The sequence below is a fragment of the Thunnus albacares genome, chromosome 20 (genome assembly GCF_914725855.1).
Source record: "Thunnus albacares chromosome 20, fThuAlb1.1, whole genome shotgun sequence".
In the NCBI taxonomy this organism is placed as follows: Eukaryota; Metazoa; Chordata; class Actinopteri; order Scombriformes; family Scombridae; genus Thunnus; species Thunnus albacares.
This window is the reverse complement of record NC_058125.1, coordinates 20,027,891-20,050,564: the sequence shown is the minus strand read 5'-3', so window position 1 is coordinate 20,050,564 and position 22,674 is coordinate 20,027,891. Positions and strand designations below refer to the sequence as shown.

The 22,674-nt window shown below is 39.8% G+C and overlaps 1 protein-coding gene and 1 long non-coding RNA gene across 8 annotated transcripts in view; one reads left to right on the top strand and one right to left on the bottom strand.

Annotated features, from left to right (window-relative positions):
• sdk2b (sidekick cell adhesion molecule 2b) overlaps positions 1–22,674 on the bottom strand; it is a 275,964-nt gene that overhangs the window by 186,991 nt on the left and 66,299 nt on the right. The gene's annotated exons all lie outside the window — the stretch shown is intronic.
• Positions 8,345–18,381, top strand: LOC122970874. 2 transcript variants are annotated; one of them, XR_006399342.1, is made up of 4 exons: positions 8,345–8,503; positions 8,827–8,939; positions 15,352–15,448; positions 17,626–18,381. It is a non-coding gene; the product is annotated as an uncharacterized LOC122970874 (long non-coding RNA). The 2 variants fall into 2 exon arrangements; XR_006399341.1 differs by having other exon boundaries at positions 15,352–18,381.

The window sequence follows — 22,674 nt, the reverse complement described above, 5'->3', positions numbered from 1 at the left end:
AAAATACAAGTCCAACCTAGATTTTCTCCACAATCAATAGCTTCAGACTGGAGAGAAATGTCAAAAGCAGTCTGGGGTCTTTTTTTACCGACAGCAACCCCACTGTCTCTCTGCAATCCAAAACAACAAAACAGATTCAGCAAGTGACTGAGATTAAAAATGAAATTTCTGCACTGTGGACTAGTCTTCATTAAACTACTGTATCATTTATCAAGACATGTAGTAAAACATGCCGAGGGGACAAGTGAAAAGGCAGTAAATAAAATTCATCCACCATCTTATATACAGCCTTGCAGCTAAAAAAATAAAAAATAAACAGCTAAAGATTTTTCTTAATTCATCCAAGCTCCCTTGCACAAAAGTTAACAGGACAGTTTAGGGAGAAAAGCAGAGTGCAGACCAATGGTTGTCTGTAGATGTTAACTATATCCTAAATATTGCTCAATTTTCTTTGACATAAGCCACAAGCTTGTTTACTTACTATCCAATTTAAGAGTTTTGCTAATTGCTTTCTTAAAGTAATTATCCAAAGAGGTCTTAGAAAGTCCCCAAAGCCACTTGTAACTTTCTGCTCAAGCGTCACAATAAACAAAATGCATGCATAATAAAAAAGGGCTCTTACCTTTATTTGCAAGCATTCAGAGTGAACAGCGCCAGGGGAAAAAAGAAAGAGAGAAATAAGATTAGAATAGGCAGTGTGGTAAATTAACAAACTGCAATGTTCTTCTTCACAGCTAATCCCGCAATTTAATATAATGACACTTTAGTGGAACTCGGTGAAACTGAAGTATGCACGAAGCATCTGGAGACTCTGTCCTCATTGCTTCCTGCAACAATACACTTTGCGCAGTGCCCTGTTGACAAGCTGAAAATGTATAATTAAAAAAATACTGTTTAATAAAAAAGTATTCTGTTTACTATGACTTAGATTTTGTACTGTAAGAGGATTAGACATGAAAAGTTAAGGTATCAGGATGAAGTTTGTGTTGTATTATTTTCTATTTAGATTTTGTTAGATTCATTTCTTTGTTATTGTTTTGCCAAATTTATTTGCTTAAAGGCATATGGAGTGAAATAAAAAGGTGGAAGTAGGGCTGATGAAATGCCAGAATGGTCAGCAGCAGCATGACTGTAGCATCAAACATTGAAATTAGCAGTAATGACTGTAGCAGCTGTGGTTACGAGATGAGCAATGAAGCATCTGCAAGAACAGCAAGAATGTGAGGAAGTATGATTTAAATGGTCTGCTTTATTTTAATTGGGTGATAGGTACAGTATGTATAGCCTATATGTGCCTGTATTGCATCACACGTAGCAACATGACTCTGCCTGTATGGACTAGCTCAACGGGCTCTGCTCCATTAGTGATAACATTAATTTAAGACTCGTGCGTGTATGCAATGCTTCCCTTTTTCCTGTCATATTCTATGGATGAATCTCAATATCCTTGTTTTATTAAACTTTAATTCTTAAAATCAAGAGGGAGTCAATGGCATCTGCTAGAGACAAAAAAGGTAAGAGTGATGCACGTTATATGGATATGTTTTGGTGTCTTGCAGGCAGCAGGGGGCTGCTGAATTCCTTTTGACTGACTGGAGTATGCACTGCCATTTGCAAAACAACCCAACTCTCTAGACTTATGGTTCCATTATAGTTCCATTAGCTGAGAGGGAAAAAAAGAGAAGGAGGGGCGGGGGGGGGGGTGGCGAAAAAAAAAATCCAAAGGATGATAATTGAAGATGAGAAAGAAGCAGGGAAGGTTGAGAGGGTGGAGAGAGCTAGAACATGATGAGCTGAAGAGCATACACAGAGGGGAAAAATAGTTCTTTCATCTTGTCAGCTTTCAGGAAGACTCATGCTCTGTAAACTGAAAGAGTAAAGAACAAGCCCAACCCATACTTCACGACTATGATCTAGATTGAGAGCCAGTCAAAAAAAAAAAAAAGAACAAATGAGAGCTAAAAGAGTAAGAAAAAAGCATGGAAATGAGGGTATGAAGGAAAGAGATGAGGGGGGGGAAATAGAGAATGAGAAGGGAGGAGAACATCTGCAAAACTCAGAGAAAAGTACACGATCAGAAACTACTGATAGCTCTAAATAAGGCTTTTTCAATTTCCAGCTATCAAAAAGTGAGAGAAGTGAGAGGTGAGCTGTGTTCCACCGTGTTCCAGATATGTTATCTCTGTTCAGCTGCACTGACAAATGGTATCAGATATTTTGCTGTTCACCCATTCCTACAGACAGTGAGTGAACCACATGTGACGCATTAGCATCCATTTCTATCTGCATTATATAAAAAGTTGTTACGCATTATCCTGCTGTACATTCATATCTATTTCAAAAAATGTTAATGCGGGTTTTCATCTCAATACATCAGGACATTTTTGTTCTTTCATGAAGCGGAGTCTGATCTGTATGGGGCCAGAGCAGCGACAGTTAAATTTTGGCATTGAAAATAAAGTTTGGCATTGAAGCACTTGTACTGGAAAAAGTTGTATTGGCACTGAAACAAGTTCCACTGAAAAATAAAACAAGGGCATTAAAAAAATTACAATCTTATCATTTTGTTTTATTTTGATATTTTTTTTTGCATTGTGATGTGTTTTTCAATGTCAATCTTCAGATTTCTTCTTAATGTCTGTCTTTTTTCAGTTTTTTTTTAACGTTTTTTTCAGGGTCACTTGTTTTCAGTTTCAACTTTCAAAACATCATTTTGGCCTACATTACCCAGTATGCTTTGCAGTCTGATGAAGATATCCAAGGGCAATAGAATGATGGTGGAGATTTTGAACCAGACTTGTAATTTTCGCTCTAGGACTGTTAATATGCCACTTTATTAAGATTTAATATTTTTTCAGATGAGAAAGTAACCATTTAGATTCCCAATATGTGGTCAGTTTATCCAAATAACACCTGTTTGTAAATCTGCTGCAACGTTATTGGAGGTGTGAGGAGCCATTGGCCGAGTAAGACCAGCCGGGTCATCTCACAGCAGCGGCCCCGAGTCCTGCGTCGTCATCCAGGGGAGAAAATGATCCGACGAACTGATCTGTGCAGCTCTTTGGTAATTTACCGCTGGTTCTAATGTCTCTGTAGCATTTTGATATATGATATAATTCCTTTTGGAAGATAAATGTTGGTCTCACAGATGAAATCTAACAATGATACCTGATACATTTAATTTGTCTGAATGTAAAGTGAAGCTTCATGTTTTTACTGGACAGAACAACAGCCCTGCCTCTGGGGCTCTATATGTGCAGATATCACTGCATTTCAATAAATATAAATGTATTGAAATGAACAGATCAGTCTATATTTCCTTTGCTTTTTCAGTTCAGGTTATGTTTTCAATGCCAAATTTTAATTGTCACTGTTCTGGCCCCATAAATCTTACTTTCTCCACAGAATTAATACAAAAACATTCCAAAGTAAAATAAAGTCACCCTATTTTCTCTATGCATAATGCATGCACCACAGTTTTTAATTTTCACTGTCAGCCAGACTGATTACATTGCATGCAGTTAATGAGGAAACAATCCTGCGACAAGAAGCCCCCACAACATTAAGCTAAATACTGTGGATTGCCTGTATCTTTTTTCAAATAATTCATCCTCTTTGCCACACTGGACGCAGCGCAATTTCAGTATTCATCTTCACAGTGTCATCTGTGGTCAGGTCTGGTGCACTAGTCTATCAGAGAGTAATTGGAACAGCTTGGGCTGTAAAGCAGGGCTCTACTTAGCTTAGTTTCTCTGTTAAAGCTTCGGCCAATGAAGCACCCTGCCAATTCCCCTCATGGTGGCAATCCAGCTTTATTGATCCCATCATTCCTATTTTTATTAAGGCTGCTCATGTCTACCATATCCAAGTAGCAAGCTCTCCACAAAAAGGCAGACTCTGCCCACAGACACAGCAGAAAAGCTTTGTGATTGCTCTTTTTTTGGTTGATAATTGGCTATTTGGAAAGAAGCAAAGAAGGCAAAAGAGCTCTGGATATACCGCTGCTTTCATTCAACCCACTCCCGTTGCTAATGCGTCTTAGACATGAGAAGTCACAGAAGCCTTGCAAACTCCTGGTTACACATTAAATGGAGATTTTTGAAATGAAGTATGGCTCACTGGCTTTTAACTCAAAATAGTTTTAACTCAGAGTAAAGTTGGTTGTAAAAAAATATTGCCCTTAAAGTGCAGTCACACACTTCTGGACTCCTCTCCTCGTATGAAAATGCTTCCAAATGGCTCCCGTGCTTTAATGCACATGGACAAAAGTAACTGGAGGGGAACAAATGATTGGACAATCTATAAAAAGTATCAAAACGATGGAGTGAGTGTAGATGGTTTTCTTTTAAAGCCATTTGCTTTGTGTGTGTCTGTGTGAATGAGTCTGTCATAGTGAACCACAGTTCATGCAACCAGACCAGTTCGGAACAAGAACAGGTTAAAAGCTAGTATATGGCCGGACCGTATCTGAAACACTAGAGGGCTTTTAAATTGTATGTCACCTGGTTACCATGAGACATGGACATCACAGCATTTATAAGATGTCTTTTTATATGTAATGTTAAGTTAATTTATTTGTATAGCACTTTTCATACAGTTGTAACTCAAGGTGCTGTATACATGCATGAGTTTGTCCCTCCGGCCCATCCAATCTAAGCATTTACCAAAGTTACACTGGCGACAGCGCACAGATCCTCTTTTCTCATTTAAATGTCACATAACGATTTCCTTCAGTAGGTAACTGTGGCAATATTCTCACCTGAAAAATATTAAAACTTTACAAAGTGACATATTAACAGTCCTAAAGCGAAAATTACAACAGCTTAATCTCCGCCATTGCTGCTTGCTGTCGGTTGGTGCGAAATGCTCTCTGGGTTACTTAGCTTCAGCGGCGTTTGGCTAGCTTCAGCCAGCCAATGGTGTAACTTCATCACTCAGTCAGTGACAGACTTTCACGTGTGTAGGGCAGGCCCTGCTGTTGCAGTCCAGCCAAAAATAACTAGTTATTGTGACAATCAGTCAGGAAGCTGATGCTGACAGTGTTCAGTGGAAAAAAGCTTGCCATTGAGCCTGTTCACACCTCTCACATCTGCATTAGCCCTGAGTGCAGCCCTAACCCCGAAACCTGATTCAAGACTCCAATCTAGATTAAAATCAAGGTTGAAATGTGTCAGTGTGAATATAATCGTACGCAATCAAAACAACATCTGCATGAATCTCAGGAACTTCCTTCAACCTCACAACCATAAATGTGTCATAAATTATTCATATTTGAACCCTCTGTATTCAGACATGAGCATTCACAACAACTTTTTATGAGAAAATTATGCACTTGAAGTGAACATCTGTTTATGTGCACAGCCTATGTAGTGGATACCAAATGTGTGTGTGTGTGGGTGTGTGTGTGTTTATTTGTCTATGTATGTCTGCATAAGGAAGAAGAGAGTCTCAACATAAATTTGCGTCAAAAGCTGTGTAGGTTTCATAAAGTATTTTTGTTTGCATTCATCAGTTCATTTACAATTACAGTGGATTAGTCACTGGGCAAACACACACCTGCACAACACACACACACCACACACCACACACACACACATACCCGCCTACTACAACATTGACTGAGGGGGTGCTGCGCCACCTTCCTTTATTTTCATCTCAAGACTTCCGAGGGCTATTATTGCATCCACCTCACCGTCTCCCAGGACATCAGCATCTCTCAATTATAAAATCATTCAAGGGCAATTAATCCCACTATAAAGAGAAAAGTCAGATGATACAGTATAGAGAAAAAGGGGAGGGCGATGAGGCAGAGCAGAGGTGGGTGTAAAGGGGGAAGCAGAAAAAGAAGGTAATTGGGAAGGAACAAAGCCAAGGAATTAATGTGGCTTTTAACTACACTTTGGTAAAGCAATTCTCCATTTTGGTAGAGCATTTACTCTTCACATGGCCCTAAATGAGGCTGACTGGACTGATCTGTTCTTTCCAAAATTATACTTAGAAGTATTCACATTCTCTGCTGCTGAAATGGGGCCTCAGGACACAGTGTTGGGAGGATTACTTTAAAAAATGTAATTCAATAAATTTGTAATTACCTGTTAAAAAATGTAGTCAGTAACCTAATCCAAGTATCATAATATTAAAGTAACATAACTTGATTACTTTCCGTTACTTTAGGATTACCTCAATACCAAATATACAAATAAAGACAAGAGAAAAGAAATATCAATAAGATGACTTTTACTTAAGCGTATTCTGTTAAAACAACAGAACAATGTAACTTTAGAAAAGAACGGGGAAACTTTTAGCATCAAATATGTGTCCTCTGCTCAGTGTATTTTTAAAGAAAAACTTTTTCACCAAAAAAAAATTCAGGCAGTAGCCTTTAGACCTAAAATGAAAGTTACCACCAAACATGATGTGCATTTGGGAGAACGTTCTCAGGGAAAGCCTCTGACGAAACAGTGCTTGGCCCACTGGCTGTGTGAAGCTATCACACAGGTATACTGTATGTTACAGTGGACGAAGACCCCCCATCGGGTATTTGTGCCCATTCTACGAAAGCTTTGACTCCTCCACAGCTCCTCTCAGAGGAATGACAGTGGCAGACATACTGTATGTACAGCGGCATCATGGGCTTCACTGTGTCCTTTTATATTTGGTTCTATCTGTGCGATACGTCTGAGTTTTCTCTAACTCATTCAGTATTGAACGCGCTCGGCGACCAGTGGCACACTGTCAGCTCTGGGCAAATTATGCACACGCAGTCATCTCGGTGGAGAGCCGTTATGTGCGCGACAGCAGTCACATACTCATACAGCTCTCTTTTAACTTATTTGTACAAGTCTTTGGGACTGCCACAGTGCGTAACAACCATCCCTGCCTACTCTCCCAAAGTTCACTGCGTGTGAAGTGTGTGTATGTGCGCCAACTGTGGGCACCTGCGTGTGCCATGTGGTATCATCCTCTACTCACATCATCGTGGATCAGTGAGTTATTTTGTCCTCTCATTCCTGTTCTGCTTACGTTTGGGACTTTTACAGTGCATGGTAGTATATTGTTCTTTATTTTAAAATGCATTTTAAAATTGTAATCCTGCGAATAATCCCCATTTTCGCTAAATGTATTGGTAATCTGATTATGTCTTTTTTTTTTCTGTAACTTCAACAAAATACAGTTACCTTATTTTTGCTAATTACATAACATCATTCCATGTATTTCGTTACTCTCCAAGCCTTTCAGTACAGTACATGTTCTGTCCTTGCAGTCCAGTCCCATCTTTCAAATTGACAACAGCTAAAACCTTGTCTTATCAAAACAATTTTTAATTTTAAGAAAGACATACATTGGGGTTACATTTATGTTTAAGTGTTGAAGTCAAGAGTTTTTCTTTTCACTGACCTCAGTGAGAAACATCCTCATAATCACTACTACATACTGAGGTTCTTAGTGAGCCTTTGCCAAGCAAGACTTCCTCAGATTTTGTTAACAAAATGTCAAACATTCGCAGGCAGATAACCCATCCAACTCAAGATGTAACAGTCGAGATGAAAGCTCATGTCTCTCTTGAGTCTTTTCATTCTGTTTCCACTGATTCCCCCACTGAGACTGTGGGCCTCTTTCTGCCCTCTTGACAGACTACTCATAAGGATTCGAACAGTAGTATATCATTCTATTTATCCACATAGACATAACATAACACATCTAAAATTCAAATGTTTATTTTTTTAAGTTGCTGACAAGATGATTGCTTTTATGGATGGTATCTAAGATGTTTTAATGTGGGTTTAGAGCTTTACTGTATATTAGGCTACATCCAGACAGCTCTATTTAAATTAGCTATTCATTATTCACTTTTATGTCATTATAGCAGAGAAATCCTCAGTTATAGTGCTCAAGGTGCTTAAGTGCAACATTTGATACAGTTGAATAACTTAATCCTGTTTGACAAGATTTGTATCTCACGTACTGCTTACAACTTGCTTTTGCCCCACCTGCATGTACTCCTCTGACTTGCGGGACACCTCAGATGTCTGCTCTGGGCCCAGTTATGCTACCTCTTATTTTTTTATAACTGGTTTTATTGTTACAAACTGATTTTTAATAAAACATATTTAATAATTCTTTGGTTCTTTGACATTTTCTTCAGTGATTAGCTGCTGTGTGGATAATTTTTACCTTGCATTATCACTTCTGTTCTGTTTCATTTTCTTTAGTGAGTAGCTGTTGTGTGGATAATTATTTCCTAGAATATTCATCACTTTAGCGCTTCAATAATATCTTCTCAATCTCCTCAACTGTTTGTGTCTCAGGGTTCAACATTAACCATGGCCCGATAACCTGTGGCCACCTGAAATTACACCCATGGAAAGACAAATCACGTCAAATGGAGAGTGGACAGCGGGAGAAAATGATTAAGATCTTCAACATTGCATACTATTCTGTACTTAACAAAATCATGTTCAGTGCTTTCCCATGGATACGCAAATGAAAAAGCCATAGCAAGGTGGGTTGGTTTAATTCTAATCTAGTTAGCTAGCTAGCTGCTCTACTGACTAGCCTTAGCAGTACCTTAATTTGCAGCTATCTTGCTCATTTAAACCTAACCAGCTGGCTAATGTTAGCTTCCCTTCACCTCCATGGCTATTAGCTAGCTTAGCCATGGAGGTTAGTTTAGCTACCTGGTTAGGTTAGCTACCTAAATTAGTAGGAAAAATAACGTAGCTACTCTTCATCAGCAGTCTTTGCTAGCTTGCGTGTCTTTGTATTGCAGCTAGTTGTTCATAGTTAATGGTGTTAACATTGTTGTCTTCAACTTTGGGGCTCTAGATTCATTCCCCACATCTACAATGACATCTGGGAGCCAGATGCAGTAGCAGGAACAGGAACACAGTAACAGGAACACTGTTGTGCACAGGGTCACATGCATGCAATAAATACTGGTAGGTTTGTACTAAGTTCTCTTGTTTAAAAAAAAAAGATTGTAATTTTTTGTTTGTTTGTTTTGTTTTTGTATTTTCTTAACCTTCCAGATTTTATTTTCTGAGTTTGATACTCCTTGGCCTTACTGGTCATTTTCAGTGGGGAATATGTTCAAACCCTAAATGTTAAAAAATAACTATGTTTCATTGTCTGTGTGTGTGTGAGAGAGAGAGAGAGAAAGCCTAAAATAGTAAAATAACACACACACAAACACACATATGATGCAGTAATAGGCAGTCCACTGCCAAAGGCCAGTACCAAAGCACTCTAATTAAACAGAATGCTTACAGAGAAACCTTGACAAATAGGGAGAGCAGAAAATACTCATGAAAAGAAAAGAAGATGGGATTAGAGATGAACACAGCATGTCATCTTGAACATCGCAAACAAAGAACTGAAAAACTACAAAAGTACATTCCTCAAGTTCTTTCATGTGTGCATATGTGTGTTTTGCATGCTAAAATAAGTGCTGCTTCAAGAAGATATCTGCTTTTCTATTCTGCACTGGGCAGAGGAAATGAAGCAGGATTCTACTTGCGTCCTAATTGTGTGAGCGTACAGTTAGCAAATTAAAACAATTACATCTGCGGGCCAGTAGCCCAGCGGACCGTGAACTGCACAACAACAATATGGAGGGAGATTTCGGCAAGAAGGAACAGCCTCATTAATACAAGGGGGCGGGGGGGAGGGGGGAATAAAGCAGTGTAATGAAGCTGGAGCTTAATCAGCTGAAAACATCTAAGATTTTGCCAAAGATATGCAGCTACAGCTGGGAAGCATACAAACAGAGAGACCTAGATTAGCTGTGATTGAGTGTGTGTGCCTGTGCGTCTTGGTGTGTGTGTGTGTGCACGTGTGTGTCTGTGTGTATGTGGGGGTGCCTGCACAAATACATGTGTGTCTTTGTGTCTGCATGTTTCTGTATGTGCTCTCCTGAGCACAAATATACGCCAAATCAATTCAAATTAGGTCATCTCTTCACTCAGTCTAATGTTCCATAAAAGATGTAAGAGGCCCCATCCGTATCGCTGTCTGTTTCTGACATTACTTATCTCTAGGTGTCTGCTGCAGCCTCTCAGGCAATACAGGCCATTTCTACAGCAAACTTAATGGACTGTTACATAAGCCACCTAAAGCCTGTCCTGCCATTCGTGACACTGAGTGTGAGAAGTGACTGTGAGAGGGTAATTTTAAGGGAAAAAGCCTGAGGAAATTACAAGCCCTAAAAGGGTCCTAATCTAGACTCCCCCCATCGGCAGTAGGCCTGGGCTGTGGGTTGTCAGTGAATGGGTCAAACCCAACTAGCTTCCTGACATGAAACGTTGGACAAGTGGGTGAGGAGTGAGTGGCTGGTGAAAGTGCCATAGGCAAAGGAGAAAGGACTGGCAGCTTGCAGGAAGAGTGCATTTTAAATATTTCTCACACTTTTTTTTCCCCCACGATGTTTTAAATGCTGAATTGTGGCAATGTCGGAAATTAGCAGAAATTGTGATAGTGAGGATGTAGAAAATGAAAATAGTGGTACAAAAGGCAACCTAAACAAACGAGAGAAATGACATCGATATCTAAAAATAGAGGTGCGCTAACTGAAAAGTTTGTTTCAAGGCACACTGATGAAAAGGTTGCCAGTTCAAACACCGGCCACCAAACTCTTCAAAGGAATGGGTGATGGGTTTAAGTTGTGTGCGGGTTAAGCCCACTATCATCCAAAACCACTCAGCCTCTCCTTCAAGCTTTGCAGAAGTTGCAAAGTGAAAGAACCTGAGTTGAACTCTGTTCTTTCCTCCTTCTCCTCTCCTCCTATCTCCTCCTTCACACCACACTGCAGAGCATCCCAGTGGGTAGACCAGCACTCGCATCTGAGCCTGTGAGAAGACTAGCGAGGTGGTAGATTGAAATCATGCCCCATGGGGAGGGATTCAGTGCACTGCGCGAGGCGCCTGCCATCCAGAAGTTCACGACATCAAACAGAGATGTCAACATCTGTGTCAAAAAAAGCCAAGAGAAAAGACTAAGTAGGTGACAGACAGTGTGTGTGTAGAACAAGAACAACAGTAAAAGTGGGTGTTTGGTAGAACATGAAAGGGAAAATGTTGCAGCTTAATTTAGAAGCATGAACACCCACGTACTGTACATCAGTACTACTACTAGCTGGTTACTGTATTTCACAGAGCTTAATGAGAACTCACACAACAAAGTAGGTCGCCACCATCAGGCTCATCAACACTGAAGTATACAAATAATTAAAAGCTTGTCATTCAGAGCCAATATGCAGGATGTGATGTAATTCCTTCTTGTGTCATTTCACATTTGTGCCATGAAGTCAGCTTCTTTGTACTGTGTCACATCTTTACCAAAACTAAACCAGTCAGCATGAATGCAAACTGCGCTGTCCAACAAAGATCATTCCAAAACTTGCGCCAATAAATTGATATAAAAATGACATGAAGGCTAAGCCAAAGTAAGCAATTTTGAAAATTAGCCAATTGTTATTCATTCATTCAGTAAAATCTGAGATAACTATTTCATTAGGCTCACTCAGCCTGTTCTTGCACCTACTTGTGGAATCACCAAATTACCGAATTATAGTTGAAAACAGATGTTCAAGGACCAGCCATGAGCATCTATTTTAGTGCAAGTGAGAATAGCCATTTTTCACTGTAATACAAGTGTCAACACCTTCACTTGCACAATCTATTTTGCATAGGACACATAAATACCAAACTAAAGGGCAAAGTGCATTTCATAGTCTGGTAAGGAAAATGTCAAAGTGTTGTTTACGACAGTCTTGACATAGAAATAAAGCCCTAGTGTCTGAAAAACAGACTCAAAATACTGGGAAAAATATTTGAACTTGTATATATATATACATATATTGTCTGAACCCCGCTGATGTCATCAAGGTTATCTCAGCTTGGGCTCGAGAGATACATTTTTAACATAACTAGACACACAAACTAGAGGCGGATTGAAAAGAAGTAAGCATTAGATGGCATTCAGACCGACATTAGCTCTGCCTGAAAAAAATGCAGCCCTCTCATTCATTTGAATGGGGGCGATGTGTTGAGGTTCAGAGAGTTCCGTCAAAACCTGGTTCCACCTTTGCTGCAATGCAACACATCATCCGGCAAGGCGTTGCATTGGCCAATCATAACGGTAATGAGTATAAGCATGCTGAAAAGCTTCATTGAGCATCACTGGCGATCAAAAAGTACCAGATAGAGCCAACAGTGATTTATCAGACTTTTACAATTTATAATTAATGGCCTCTAACATACAAAAGGTCCACACAGTTCTTAACATCAAGACGAGGTGGGAGTCTGTATGTCATTGATAATTGAACGCCTTCAGTCAGAGATTGGTTTTGTTGCATTAAGCCCATACATCATCGGAAAAGACTCAAAGGAAGCTCTTGACTCTTGGCTTTATAAACTCGTGATTACTTTCATTACGGAGGCTTTTGTCCAAAGGAACTTATATTGCTTATCTGGATCAATTTTGGACTCAGGGTCTTGCTCAAGGACACTTAGAGTTGTGACAGGTGGAGCCACAAATCAGCCAACTGGCCAGACAGTTGAGTGTCCTGGTTATAAACGACCCAGCTATTTCAGTTCAGAAACCAATTTCTTTTTTTAAACGTTTATTCAACCGGGATACGTTTTCTGAGCACCCTGTACCACACTTACAGTTATGCACCTGGAAGCTGCCCAGCTCAACCATCTGTTGGCTGTGTGATCTGTTTGGAACCGAGCAGCTCCACTGGAACAGCTGGGGGTTAAGTGTCTTGCTCAAGGGCACCTAAGGGTGGTCATGAGTGTCAAGAAATCTTCTGGCAACAATTTGCAGACTGTTTACAGAACAGCTCCATATTTTAGACTTTACCAAAGTCGCTTGACCCTCACTGTCGTACTTCACACAGAGAGGAGAAGTTGCATTAACTGCCACTGAAAGGGAAATAATAGGAAAGGAAAAGTGCCTATTTATGAGAAAATATGCATATAATGATAAATGTGTGCTGCATCTATGTATTATATTTGCATGAGATTTTCAGTGTGTTTATATATGTGTGTGTGTGTGTGTATATGTGGATGTTTGTGAAGCGTGTTTAATTAAATTTCACACGCTGTGAAGTGTCAGATTGAGAAGGCCCCCCTCCTCCCCCCTCTCTTCCACCTCTGTCTCTCACAAACATACACAGTCATGGTACTGGTAGTGGGAAGCAGATGAAATGTGATTTGAGTGGGTGGGAACACACTCCTGATAAGTGAATGGCTTGTTTTTAATTACCAGTCTGGACTAAACACAAGCATATGAGAAGGGCAGTTATACAACTTCCACATGTTGAGCGCTCACACTATTGCAAACCTGTTCGGAGAAGTATAGTTTACTACTGATGATTCAAAACGACGTGGTGAATGTTGACATTGTTGTGCGGATGGATATGTTTTTTTTGGCTTCATGGAAACACACGTGGATGAGTGACTGGTGGAGGGACAAAGAGGGGAGGCGGATTGATGTACGGATGGGAATTAAAAACAGAAAGAGCAGAGAGCGGCCACTGTTTTTGACACTTTGGTGCTACTGTACACACAAGGGTGCTCAGCTGAAACCATCGAAAACCACCAGAATCTATCCGAGACACACACACACACACACACACACACACACACACTCACACACACACACACATGCATGCAAAGAGCAAGAGGGACCAAAGAGTCAGCGTTGGTTGTGGCTGTAGAGTGTGTGACAGGCTGTGATATTGCTCTGTCACACTGCGATGCACCAGGATTTGATAATGAGGAGCAACAATAAGGCATTTCTGGTCATGTCTCGTCCATCTTGATAGAAGGAGGAATGAAAGAGCGGTGACACTCATACACACATCACGTTAATGCATTTAGGTTATAATTGAGCTCATCATTTCCTGTTTTTTACTTCATTGAGATTTATTTATGTCAAAGAAAAAAAAATCTATAATACAAAATCTGATTTAAATGTTTATCATTTAGATTCATTTAGACTCCGGTGTATCAACAGCTCATTTGTGTTTTCTCCCAATTTTTCTTTTCACTCTGCATCACTGGAGGCATTTCCTAACTGTCAGTGTCACAAGATGAGTTAATTTACCGTAAACTTCAGTAAACCTGTCTTTTTTGCAGCAAGAAACACAACAACAGTATGATATATGGTGACATAAAATCTGGATGAAAATCAGTTCAAACCAACGTGCTCCTTTGAAAAACCAGGTGCTTTTTTCAGTGGAAACTGGCAAAGAATGCTGACTGTTAGTCATTTCAGGTCCTCCGCAAATTACTGTCCTCCTATATATCACCTGTTTACGACAACGACATGTGCTTGACGCATGCAGAATGCATTAAAATCTGCAGTACAGGTAGTTTGTCATCAAGAGGAAACTTTTTTTGAAGTCAAGACAAAGTGTCTGGTCTCGTAAAATGAATTAAGAATGGGAAGCGATATCACAAACGACGCGCCGGGCCTTAAACTAACGAACAAAACCTGCATATCATAAGAAATCCGAATATTGGATTTGCACAGGCTGTTTTTAGCTCAGAAGTTTTAAAAAATTAAAAAATCGACTTCAGCATAATTTTTTGTCCCTGTGTGGCCTTCCTCATTCCAGTGTCTTGCTCACGGCAACATTTTTAAATTACCGTGGATCAAGGTAATTTAAATCAGCGAAAAACCATCAAGGGAATTTTCACTGGCGATGGATTCAACGTTTTTGTCCAGTCATAAGTTAAATCTTGCGTACCAGACACACGAACGAACACACAATCCTCTCATCTTACACAAAAACATACAAACGTGACAAACAGAAAGACAGACATTTGCATAGATAAGATCCTCTGAGTTACTCACACACACACACATACACACCAAACGTCTCATTTGTTCTCACTTCTGCATCACACATGAATAAATCTATGTTTTTTTTCCCCATTCTAACCCCCTAAAATGGATGATGACTGTTCGGGATATATTGGAACCCATTTCATCTGTGGTCTGGGTCATCAAATGGGTTGACTCATCTGCCAAATAAAAGCTGAAAATAAACAAACAACATCTGCCCATATATTACTGTATCTTACTGCATAATGAAATAATTCAACTGATTTCTCCAGAAATGCAAACTCTGGAGATGAATTGAGCTTGAAATGTTTTTGGGGTTTTTTTCTGAACAGGCCATTTTTCTTCTTTAAATTAGAGCTAAAAGGAGCAGGTAGAGAGAGGAGCCTCGCTGTTAATACTAAACAGACCAGCTGTGGGAATATGCCGTGTAAGCGTCTGCTGAGATGTACATCATCCCTCAGTTGGTTTGTGTGTGTGTGTGTGTTTTGTTGTGTATAGCAAAAAAGAGAGGCAGAGAGGTGGAGTGAGGTCCTATTACGCACACACCTACGCACACGAGAGACCCCCCAAGGCCCTTCGATGTAGGTACTGTACTGTAAGTAAATAATCTAGATCCCTTTGTGTGTGTGTGTGAGATAGTATTAGGTGTGTGTGTGTGTATATTCCCTGTGCCTTTTGTGCCACTGTAATGTCTCCAGAGTGGCTTGTGTTTAGATGTGTGTCAGAGAGAGAGACAGATAGGAAAAAAACTGTGTGTGCGTGTGCGCCTCCTCATACATGTTTGATTGGAGGATTCGGTCTTCTCTCCATAAACAAAGCTCCCTCAGTCCGAGCAGGGCAGCCCATTTGAGCGTGCATAGGTAAGCCAGCAAAATCGCCTGATCAACATTCATACAGCATACACACTGGCCAGTGACTCCTCTCTCATCTCCTCTCCTCACTTTACTTTAATTCGGCTCAATTCAAGTAATTTCAATCCAGTTGAATTGTTTTATTCCCTGCTCTTCTTCTCACACTCTCCTCCTCTTGTCTTCCTGTTGTTTTGTTCTATTGTCATTTTCCATCCTCTTCTCTCCACTCATGTCCTCTATTCTGCTCTCCTCTCTTTAATTCGCTTCTATTCAAGTCTTTCAGTTCCTTTCATTCTCTTCCTCTATGTCTCCTCCTATCTGTTCCTTCCTATCTACACTGTTCTATTGTCATATTTCCTCTCTTCCCTCCTCTCCTTTCCTCTCTGTTGTGATCCCTTTCGTCTTCCGCCACGCATGTAATATTCATGGAAGGCCATCAAAGAAAACACACACATCAGGCTAAAACAGACCTCGCTTAGACAAGCATGAAATAAGCAATTCTGAATACAAAACAATAATCCGCAGGAAAATCAGCAGGCGCCTCACACGACCGATTGCTGCTTGCTAAATGACCACTTTTCCCCCCCACCTTAACCATCCTCATCACCCAAAACCCGCTCTGTTCTGTTTCATACAGATTTTCTGTTTAAGGCGTTTTGTCGGTTGTGCAAAGTCAAATAAAAAAAGCAGACAGCAGGAGTCTGGAAGGCAAGGGAAAGAAGCTCCTTAGTCGACTCCCCTTAAATGAAGTGACACTTTCAACTTGGGGACCCTGAAAGTATGAGCGGCTTAATGTCAGACAATGTTGCTGTTGTAACTGTGAGGGGTGCAGGGGAGGAGAATCAAAAGACCAGACATCTACTGTCATTTAGTCACAGGGAGGAGACATGAGAAAGAAGTAATTAGTGAGAAGTGGTTTAAGAGACGGAGAGAAATGGCAGCGAGGGAGAAGAAAAAATACCACTGGGAGAGAGAGAGAGAGAGAGAGAGGGAGAGAAAGAAAGGAGAAGATAGTGAGTGGGAGATGTGAGGAGTGAAAAGAAGGCTAAGCGAGGAAATGAAACTGCAGAAAAAGAGACGGGAAAATGACAGAAATTGAATAAGTGGAAAAAAAGGAGTTCAGAGGAGTTATTATAATGTGGGTCTTATTTTCATAGTTTTGACCGTGGGTTATGGTAACATACTGCTGATGTGTGGAACACAGGAACATCAGACATGTTGTAAATAAATCATGGATGTGTGCAACGGACAATTTAGGTTATAATTCTACTGTTAGCTGAAGTTTTCTCTTCTCACTAAAGTTAGCTAACTTGGGCCTTTGTTTAAAACTTGTATGACTGTCTGACTGCTTGTGTTCCTTACCCTGTTATCTGACTTCTTATTAGCAATGCTACAACGCTATTAAAAGAATGACAGCCAAACTACACCAAGACTAAGTAAGTAAGTAAAGTAAGAGTATTCAGCCCCGCTAATGCTAATGCTAACAATAACTTGTTAACATGCGCTGATGGGAATGGCATTAGTTCTGTAAACCAAAGTATTTGACAAATTACAATTTTGACCTGATGATGGCACTAGATGAAAAGTTAAGGGATCAAAAAAAAGTTATTACAAATCATGCTGTGGGAGACATGACCAAATGTCATGGAGATCCGTCCAACAGTTGTCGAGACATTTCACTCAAACTCACAAATGTCAACCTGCTGGAGGCTCTTCGATGAAAATTCAGGGGATGGCCAAAGTTATTAGGACTCATCCTCCGGACAGGATGGATATGTGTACAAGATTTCATGGCTCATCCAGTAATTGGAATATTTCAGTTTGGACTGACCAGCCTACCGACATTACCGCCCCTAGAGCCACGGCACTAGAAGTGCTAAAAATGAGATCCAAGTTGTAATAAACTTTAATTTCCTTTTAGGCAGAAAAGAGAAATGGAACCAAAAGAGGGAGAGGAAGAAGAAATGGACATTGAAGGGCATCCAGACCTTTAGTTAGCAGGTGGCGGTGAGGTGAGGAGTGAGTGATGCAGAGGCCTGGTATGTGGTCCCTCTTGAGAGCAGCGGGGCAGACAGGGGTCCTGTCCCAGCAGCTAGTATTATGGCAGCTTGATGTTGTTTTGGCTTCGAGAGCTGAGGTGTCATGCTACACAGGGCTAAACTTCACTGACATAACAGCAGTATGCGACTGTGTGTGTTTGTTTTTGTGTGTGTGTGTGTGTCTGCCACACCAGCCTCCCCAGCAGTTGGAACCTAGGGGAGGCCCTGTCACGCCTTTCACAAGCCTGGCAACTCATAATGCCATTGTTAGCATATGGTTGTGTGCTAAGTGAGTTGTCTTTTGCCTTATTAAATATTCACGATTACAAACAGAGTGAAACCATCGCCCTGGTTGGCATTCATGTTTAATTGATGGCTCTCTCTCTCCTCCTCTCACCCCCCCCTCTCTTTTTCTTTTAAGTTTTCTTGTCCCATATTTCAGGGACTGAATTCACATAATATTTTATAGCAAAGATTGGCTCCTAAATGGCTGATTTTTGGGGAAACTTAAAATTAACCCAAATTAAAGGGGAATTTCACCAATTCCACACATCAAACTCTGGTCACAGGTAATATTAGTCAGCCTGTAAACTCCATTGTATGTTCTGCAGCTCTAGAGAAGGTCCAGATGATGCCTCAGGGATGGGTTGTGCAAACCAGGGGTGGGCGATATGGCCCTAAAATAATATCACAATATTTCAGGGTATTTCTGCGATAATGATATTCTTGATGATATCACAATAATACTGAAAAATATTGTATTATTAATTTCAAGAACATACAATTGCAACAAAATAAGTGTTCTAGTTTTATATGGCAGCATAAATGTAACAACCTACCTTCAAATATTCAGTAAAAACTAAACAAAAAGGATCTCTCAGTTCTTTAGGTTGTAAACAGTGTAGTTTGTCTGCTTGGTTTAAAACTCACAATAGATGTTGAGCTCTCCTCGCCAGATTTTTGGCCCTCCTTGTACTCAACCGGGTGCTTCTGCTTGAGGCGGTGAAATAAGTTTGTTGTACTGTCCCCTTTTGTTGTTACAGTCTTCTGGCACTTCTTACATATTACCATGGTGTGTTGTACATATGATGTTTGACCAAACCACTTCCACACAACTGAAGTCGCTCCCCCTTTTTGGAAGTAACTCCTCCATCGTGAGCAATACAATATGGCCCCTAGTGCAAACTCTGTTGAGTTGTATTATGGGAAGTTTAGGATCTTCTGTAGGTTTCTGTCTCTTGTGAGTTCCACAACATTATGGAAGTACCATACTAATTTCCTGGTGTACTCTATAAAGATATATTGACATATTGTATTTCAGCACTAAGCTTCTAATTGTGTCAAAACATTAGGGGTCATCCAGCAGGCTCTCAAGTCAATGAGACCTTATCTCAACAAGTCCTTAAGGAGTCTTTTGTTAGTAGTCCACCTCAAAACCATGTGAATTTGTTTGACAGACTTATTTACAGACTTTTTAAACATATATTGCTTCAAATGTTGGAGTATTACAACGAGAATATGGCTAGTTCTATACCGCAGCTGTATGTTGGTAAAACTTCTTTCTAACCTTCACAAAACAAGCCAAAACAGTCATTGCTGTATTATCCAGTGTAGTTGGTATTACAGATGCAACACATGTCCACATAACTGCAGCATCAAAGGATGAAGACGTGTTTTGCAACTGGAATAAATATCAGCCTCTATCGACACACAGCTGGGTTCCACTTGGTACAAGGACAGGGTCTGCCCCTGCAGACAATTCATTACAACATGTGAGTTCACAACATGTTGACTTTGAATATGCTGCCATTGTGAATGTGGCAAGATTATTATTTATCTTGTGCTGTTGTATTGTTAAAATGAATTTACAATCACAGCTCACCTACCAACTAATCACTGTGGTTTAAACGACCCTTTGTCTAAGCTGAAGAATTCAACTCTCAATATCTTGGCAAAAGTTGCTCATACAGCTTTGTCCAGAAGTTTGTGTGCCATTAAGAAGAACTCCTAGTGGTAAGATAAAATGCTTAGTGTATACCAATACAGATGTTTTGCTTAGTTGATCATCTATTTGTTGCCTTGCCTGTATTCCTCCCTCCCACTTGGATAAAAGCTGTTGTAGCATCCGTATGCAGCCCAATCAACTAGTCACAAACACACACACACAAATGCTCGTAGGGGGTACCCAGGTCACCATAGCTCTTTCATGTCTTGTTTTAAAAGAACAAAGTCCAGAATCCATACAATGTCTCCCACTTCTTTCATCATTTTTCTGTGTGTTTCTCTTTGGAACTCTGTCTGTGATGAAGAGAAACAAAGAGTAACACGTCTCAATTCACTTTGTACATGGTGAAATGCAGGTGGTTTCAATTCCATTACACAGTATGAATCTCGCTTTTGTTACGCCGCGACAAAGTTAGGAGGAGAAAAAAACTTAAAAAAAAACAAGAAACAGGACGTAGGACTAGTAAATGTCTAAAAAACTTATGAGTAAAAAAAAAAAATGTTGGCACAATTGCCTTTGCATAAATAAGTAAATGTTTCCAGTTAAGATTCACTGCAATGAACCCAAAGTGTTGTAAAATAAGAACTACAGTGATGACAAATACAAATCCACCAAATACTGGAAGCAGCTTCAGTGTTTATCATCCATCCATCCATCCCTCTTCCTCCAACTCCTACACAAAGGATACTCAGGCAATGCTAGACCAGTTGGGAGACACAATATTTACAGCGTGTTCCACTGAGGTGTTTACTTCAGCACTGACATTATCCAAATATGCACATACTCATCAATTATCCAATTGCCCTGACCCGATAATTATATCCAATTTGGAAATTCTCATCCCCCGACACCACCTGGATAAAACCATTATTTCTCAGTCAGTGCAGTCAGCTACTGTTATTTTCAGCTCTGTATGTGAAAGGACCCCATGCCTGGCGTAATGATAGTAGTAAGTTATTAACCATCAATTTTAACAACATGTTGAGATGGTTTTTTAAATATGACCTCTCTCGGTTCATAAAATCTTTTAAAATCTTTAAAAAAAAGCACATTTTGAGTAAACTGATGCATCTGCTGTCTATTGGATGGTTTCACTTGTGTTGAGGACTGAAACATATATTGATTGGTAAACTGTAAATTTAAAAAAATGAGTTTGGCTCATACTTGAATGAATCCAGTATTTATGGAGAGACCAGACTGTCAAATATGATTCTGTTAGAAAAGGCTCGAGATGCAATACCAGAACTACATCAGTATGGTGTATAATTATGTTTGACTGTGTATGATTTACCACTCACTACTTGGGGGATATAATGCTTTTCCAAGTGTTTTAACTCACTGCATTTATTTCTGAAGTTTCAAGCTTGACATACAAACAGAATAAATCAATCTAAAATCAAGAAAACATATATTGTTGTCTTTTTTTTTAAGATAGCCATGGAAGTCTGGATTAAATGCCCATTGGAACTATCTTGACCATTAAATATGTGGTTATGTTTGCTATCTGTCAATGTAACACACACATGTATATCTCCCCACAGGACTGAGAGGGTTTTCTTCCATCTTCTCCCACTTTTCTGCCTTATTGTTATTATGCAAAGACAGCAGAGTGCATGTAAATTCCACAGACTACAATCTTTTATTAAAAACATTTTATTAAACTGAAATTAAAAATAGTTTGTCTCTGTCTTCCCATAACATACAACTTAAAAGTTTTAGAAAGCTTTACACTAGTGTGGACTAGTACGTGTCTGGATTCATCTCGCAAGTCTAAGATAATCAAAAAACTGGCAATATGGTGTTTTATCAGTTGTGTGCAGTCATATGTGACAGATTGACAGATTGTATCTGAGTGGAGGCTGATAACAGTAATTCAGTCCAGCATTATAGGACCTCAATGGAATACTTTAAAAACCTTAAGATTCGGAGGAAGTTTGCTGCCCTGAAATTGGCTGGTGTTCTATACCGCTGACATAACTTTCAAAGAAAAGGTCAGATATTGAATTACATTTGAAATATTTCTTGATGTTTGTCAATCAATATTTCATCAGTCAATGTTTTAATGTTCAAGCTGATGCGACTCTCAATGGGCTCAGTTTCTCCAAAAATGCATTTAACGTCTTACCAGCCGTTTATTTTACGGGGGCAAGAGTTGAAATATTTCTTAAACAGTGGAACAATTTGGACCTCCAGATCAATGCATACTGTGCACACGTCTCTATCGCACTGTTTTTCTCTTTCTGTGCTCTTTTTATACTCTATATTACATCACATATGCTCTGTCACGCAAACACACACTCACACACACATATTGCCTTTGTGCTACAGGCTACAGCCAGTAATCAGATTTTAGCATTAACAGGATTAGACCTGAGCAGAGGTTTTCCCTGTGCAGAGATAGGGAATGAAAACTGTCTATTATACCACAGACAAGAATATGGCAAACACAGATATAAGATAGCGGAAGTGACATGCTCTATCATATCAGATCACAGCAAATGATATCAAGCGATCATAGATCAAAATAGTATGGCTTTCTTTTCCGCACCAACAAATGAGGAAGATCCCTTCTAGGGCAGCAATATGCTGAAGGAATTTCAAATAAGGCGCATATGTACTGGAGCTGTCTCCCATCAGATAGGTTTTGTTGCCTGTGGGGATGAAACAAAGCATCTCTGGACATTCACTCAGGCATTGTGATGGACGGACAACCGCCGGATCAAGACCCAAGAGGAAAAGGCAATGGATAGACAAAAAGAGGAGGCTGTAAAATTTCTGTTTCCTTCAGGGCAAGGGGGTTATGAGGTAGTGTGGAAGGGTGCCAAATCAGATACCAGCACATCAAAACTAGCCTCAGGGGGTGATATAGTCGAGGAATGACATGAAGTCTTTGGCAAAACAAAAAGCACTCTTACACAGGCCCGCA